At 39.4% G+C, this 6000-nt stretch overlaps 1 long non-coding RNA gene across 3 annotated transcripts in view; it reads left to right on the plus strand.

Moving 5' to 3' along the window:
• Positions 1–5628, plus strand: part of LOC131194813 (uncharacterized) — a 62614-nt gene extending 56986 nt beyond the window's left edge. For all 3 annotated transcript variants that reach the window (XR_009154317.1, XR_009154315.1, XR_009154316.1), the window contains one exon: positions 5057–5628. This is a non-coding gene — a long non-coding RNA (uncharacterized LOC131194813). The remainder of the gene's footprint in view (positions 1–5056) is intronic.
• Positions 5629–6000: the final 372 nt, after the last annotated feature.

Below are 6000 nucleotides of genomic sequence, written 5' to 3' on the forward strand. Positions count from 1 at the left end.
CGATTTTGTCTCCTTGTTCTCAACAAGACTGTCAGCAGAGCAAATAATTATAGGTTAGTTTCAAACTGGCACTGAGACATAGAAACTCCATTGGGAAGTAATTTCCATTTCAAAGATCATTGAGGTAAAACTTATCCTGAGATTATAAAATTATGTGCAGTTACAATATTGCTGGGTTTTAAAAATGTTGACTGCTGTATTTCTGCTTTCTTGCCCATTCTACTAATGGTTGGAGGATATAAGTAACTTGATGCATAGCAACTCTGAAAAGATAAATAATGACATCATTGACTCAGTCAAAGAAGCCGTCTTCATGGGCTCTTCCATTTGAACACTGGAAATGTATCGGTAACCGTCTATGGAATAAAGCAATAGTAGTAACTAACAGGTGGCATGATAAAATATGATATCCCTACTATTTTTTGAATTACTAGCAGTATATTCATTATTCCTTCAGCAATTTAACTTTGCAGCATTCAGTTCCTTCAGAAAATTTCATGTCATGAAGAGTCAGCACTGAAAAATTATCTGAAAGACAAGGGTGTCATTTTGTTTTATGATAGGATAGGATAGGATAGGATAGGGAATGGGAATGGGAATGGGAATGGGAATGGGAATGGGAATGGGAATAGGAATAGGAATAGGAATAGGAATAGCACTCATATACTGCTTTACAGTGCTTTGTAGCCCTCTCTAAGTGGTTACAGAGTCAGCATATTGCCCCCAACAATCTGGGTTCTCTTTTTACCCACTTTGGAAGGATGGAAGGCTGAGTCAACTAGAATAGAGTAGAGTAGAGTAAAGTAAAGTAGAGTAGAATTTAGAATAGAATAGAATAGAATAGAATAGAATAGAATAGAATAGAATAGAATAGAATAGAATCAGAGTTGGAAGGAACCTTGGAGGTCTTCTAGTCCAACCCCCTAGTCAGGCAGGAAACCATATACCATTTCAGACAAATGGTTGTCCAGTCTCTTCTTAAAAGCCTCCAGTGATGAAGCATCCACAACTTCTGGAGGCAAGTCAATCCACTGATTAATTGTTTTGTCAGAAAATTTCTCCTTAGTTCTAAGTTGGTTCTTATCTTTTATAAGTTGGTTCCATCCATTGCTTCTTGTCCTGCCTTCAGGTGCTTTGGGGAATAGGTTGACTTTCTCTTCACATACCCCCTTTTCACATCTGTGCATGCATTGGTGTTGCTGTAGACATTTCCTGTTGTCATTTCTTGGGGCAGTTGAGTCTCTCTGCTTCCACCTTAATGTAGCGCAAAAGTGCTGATTTTTGGTGAAAATAATATAGATCCACTGACAAACCCTATCCTTGGAGGGAATAATTGCCCAACCTTCTTCCTGAAGTTTAGATCTTCAGTCATCCTGAAAGATCCTCTAAAATGCTGGTTTCATGATTTGGTATTACCCACTTATACAAGATACAATGTCAGATTTCACCCATTTTCTTCAGGCAAAGCCCCAGCTAATTGCTACAATTATATTTTTCCCCCCTATGGATATGAGGTACTTTCATTTCTCTAAGACCTTAATGTCTTGAGATGAGGGGGGGGGTGCGATTTTGTCTCCTTGTTCTCAACAAGACTGTCAGCAGAGCAAATAATTATAGGTTAGTTTCAAACTGGCACTGAGACATAGAAACTCCATTGGGAAGTAATTTCCATTTCAAAGATCATTGAGGTAAAACTTATCCTGAGATTATAAAATTATGTGCAGTTACAATATTGCTGGGTTTTAAAAATGTTGACTGCTGTATTTCTGCTTTCTTGCCCATTCTACTAATGGTTGGAGGATATAAGTAACTTGATGCATAGCAACTCTGAAAAGATAAATAATGACATCATTGACTCAGTCAAAGAAGCCGTCTTCATGGGCTCTTCCATTTGAACACTGGAAATGTATCGGTAACCGTCTATGGAATAAAGCAATAGTAGTAACTAACAGGTGGCATGATAAAATATGATATCCCTACTATTTTTTGAATTACTAGCAGTATATTCATTATTCCTTCAGCAATTTAACTTTTGCAGCATTCAGTTCCTTCAGAAATTTCATGTCATGAAGAGTCAGCACTGAAAAATTATCTGAAAGACAAGGGTGTCATTTTGTTTTATTGTCATTATTTTCAATACATGTAGGCAAAGGAGGTACTGATGCGTTTTTCCCTCTTACTCTTTTGTGATGGAGATATTGTTTGTTTCTCTGATTTTTCCATTTTGGTTTATTTAAACATCATGTCCCATATTTTATTTATTTCATACTAGAAACTACATCTTTGGCTTTTAGCAGTTTGCCATCATAGATATTCATTACTAAACATACTAAGAAACCATATATTATGATGTCACAAATCATAAACCATGTATTACCAAGTCACAACACCAACTCTTCCCTTTTGTGCCACAAGATCACATTAAAAAACGTAAGAAATGACATCACATCTATGCAATCGCATCTATGCAATGTACCATATTGTTTGGTGTATAAGACGCACTCCCTTCCCCCCAAAAAGTGGGTGGAAATGTCTGTGTGTCTTATACAGCAAATGTTGGTGAAGCCCCACTCAACCGCCAGCCCGCATCCTCCAGCCTCTGCCTCCCATCAATTTACCTCCTTGCAGCAAACAGCAAAAAGCTTGGTCAGTTTCACAGCCTGATTTAGCACAAGCAGCTGGTTGGATAGGCCTCCTGGAATACTGCCTATCAGCTGTTCCAGGCTGCGGGGATTGTCACCGCCTGTCACCCCCGTTGCCACCCGTCACTGCTGCTGCCTATCGCCACCTCCGGATGCCCCATTTTTGGCCTCCACGCACCCCATTTTCGACCTCTGCACATCCGGTTTTGGTCTGTTCAAGGTGACAGGGATAGGTGGCAGGGATAGGCGGTGTCAGCAGCGATCCCCGCCGCCTGGAATGGGCCAAAAATGTGGCATGCAGAGGCTGAAAATGAGACATGTGGGGGTCAAAAATGGGGCATGCAGATAGGTGGCAACAGCGACGGGCGGCAATGGTGGCGATGGGCAGTGGTGATCCCACAGCCTGGAACAGCTCATAGGTAGTATTCTGGGAGGCCGATCCAACTGCCAATCAGATGCTTGTACTAAATCATCTAAGGCTTTGTTGAAGCTCACCAGGCTGTTTGCTGTTTGCTGAAAGGAGTTAAATTGCTGGGAAGCAGAGACAGAGGCAGAGGCAGTGGCAGATTTTCTTTCCTTGTTTTCCTTCCCAAAAGCTAGGTCTGTCTTACACTTTGAAGCATCTAATAGTCCGAAAAATACAGTGTATTTTGCCACTTCTTCTCTAAATACATGTCTTGGAATGCCTATGTTTGTCACCAAAATTTTGTTAATGCAACCTGCTGACAACAAAAAGGAGATTTAGGAGTGGGCAGAATTATGAATCAAGCATTACAATGAAATGATATTTTTTGGAAAGTAAACTCATTCAAGTATCTGTTTGTATATTAACAAGCAAATCTTTTGTACTGCATGACACAATATCCTCGTAAATCAGTTTTTTCAAAGAACTTGTAACATAGCAGGATGGGCCTGTTTTTCAGGAGGAAGCAAGCACAACCACCACTTTATATATATCAGCCGTGGAGTCCTCTAAAGCAGGGGTTTCCAACCTTGGCAACTTTAAGACCTGTGGACTTCAACTCCCAGAATTCCTCAGCCAGCAATGCTGGCTGAGGAATTCTGGGAGTTGAAGTCCACAGGTCTTAAAGTTGCCAAGGTTGGAGACCCCTGCTCTAAAGCAGAGGTGTCTAACTTTAAGACTTATGAACTTCAACTCCCAGAATACCCCAGCCAAGTCTTAAAGTTGCCAAGGTTGGACACTTCTGCTCTGGACGTATCGACCGCAAGACTGTAGCATCAAATAAGTCATAAAATATCTAGTGCAGTCAATAGAACTACAGATAAATTCTGTGGGGGCTCCCACCCTCTGGAACGAACTTCCCCCAGGACTTCGCCAACTTCCTGACCTTCGAACCTTTCGCTGCGAGCTTAAGACACATCTATTTATCTGCGCAGGACTGGACTAGAATTTTAAATTTTAAATTTGGTTTTAACGGGGTTTTATTATCTTATTGTAGTTTTAATATTCGGCCTTATTTAATAAGTTTTTTAAATTGGTGTTTTATTTTGTATTTATATGTATGTTTTTATTAGGCTGTAAACCGCCCTGAGTCCCTTGGGAGATAGGGCGGTATAAAAATGCGATTAAATAAATAAATAAATAAATAAATAAATATAAATAAATAAATTACTAGTCAAATCTCTTGAAATGAAAAAGAAAAAAGAGAAATAAACATGAGATATACCTAAGTAATCCAACCTCCTGCCATTACCATAACCCTAATGAGGGCTTCCTTTTCCTGCCTCATTTTTAGAGTCCACTTGATTGCATGGTGATGTGTTGAGAGAAGGAAAACACACACAAAGGAATCTTCCTTGTTTGTTTTAATTAAACTTTAATAACAAAAGGCCACCCAAGGAAGTATATTCTGAGTTCAGAACATGGAACCACAGAGCAAATTCAAGTAAAATAAAAGATGAGCCATGCAGAGTAATGTCTCCTGTAGCATTCCTCTGGTTTTCATTCAGTTCTGTACATGTACATTTGTTATTAATCAACGGTTTGCATTTTAAGTGCAGTGAATTGAAAAGCTGAGGAGGCTATTCCATCTGAGCAAACTAGATTAATATTTGCTTGAATAATCTACGAATAATCTATTTAAGATGATGTCTGGCCAGCAGTGTGGTCTTCTTGGCAATAAGAACACTCCCAGCTGGTGGTTTTAATATCGTTCTGTCCTCTATTACTTTTATGTTATGTTCCAAATTTTCTTGTTCAGATGGGTCCAGTTCTTTATAGAAACAGACTTCCCACTTTCAGATTTATTTCCAGAATTTCTATTTTCAATCACAATTATATATCATGTATTCATTCCTAAATAGTGTGGGCCATATTTCTGAAGCATCTACGCAGTTTATGAAATGTATCTTAGATAATTCCAGAATATTCATCCATATCTCTCTCTCTTTAGGTCAGGCGTGTCAAACTCGATCCCATCATCGGCTGTATCAGGATTTTGTTTGCCCTTGGAGGTCCGGGGTGGCCTGGTCATCGCAGCTGACTGGGTGTATGGAATCGGGGTGGGCTGGGGCCAGGCCGGCAGGGGCCGGTCTCTCACCATCTCTGGGACGGCCCTGTGGGACAACACTGGACATATGGCGGGCCGCTTGTTTGACACCCCTGCTCTAGGTAGTCCTTGACTTATGACCACAATTGAGCCCAAAATTGCTGTTGCTAAGTGAAACAGTTGTTAAGTTAATTTTGCCCCATTTTGTGACCTGTCTTGCCACAGTTGTTAAGTGAACCATTGAAGGTGTTAAGTTAGTAATGCAGTTGTTAAGTGAATTGACTTTGCTTGTCAGGAAGTCGCAAAAGGTCATCATAAGACCCTGGGACACTGCAACCGTCATAAATATGAGTCTGAATTTTGATCATGTGACAATGGGGATGCTGTGATGGTCGTAAGGATGAAAAAACTGTCACAAAATACTTTTTTCAGTGCCATTGTAACTTCGAGCGGTCACTAAATGAATTATACATTGAGGACTGCCTATATGTGTGTGTATGTGTGTGTGTCTGTGTGTGTGTGTATAAAACAAACATTGCCATTCTGCCAAATAGAATAGAATAGAATAGAATAGAATAGAATAGAATAGAATAGAATAGAATAGAATAGAATAGAATAGAATTTTTTATTGGCCAAGTGTGATTGGACACACAAGGAATTTGTCTTGGTGCATATGCTCTCAGTGTACATAAAAGAAAAGATACCGTCACCAAGGTACAACATACATACAAAATTATACATATATGTATACATATACATATTATGCAGATCTGGAATGTTTGTTTACTAATCTTTTGAAGATAACCTATAAAAGAATACATAATCAAAGTCACTTGAAGAAAAAGAAC

Source organism: Ahaetulla prasina, chromosome 3, assembly GCF_028640845.1.
Source record: "Ahaetulla prasina isolate Xishuangbanna chromosome 3, ASM2864084v1, whole genome shotgun sequence".
Taxonomy (NCBI): Eukaryota; Metazoa; Chordata; class Lepidosauria; order Squamata; family Colubridae; genus Ahaetulla; species Ahaetulla prasina.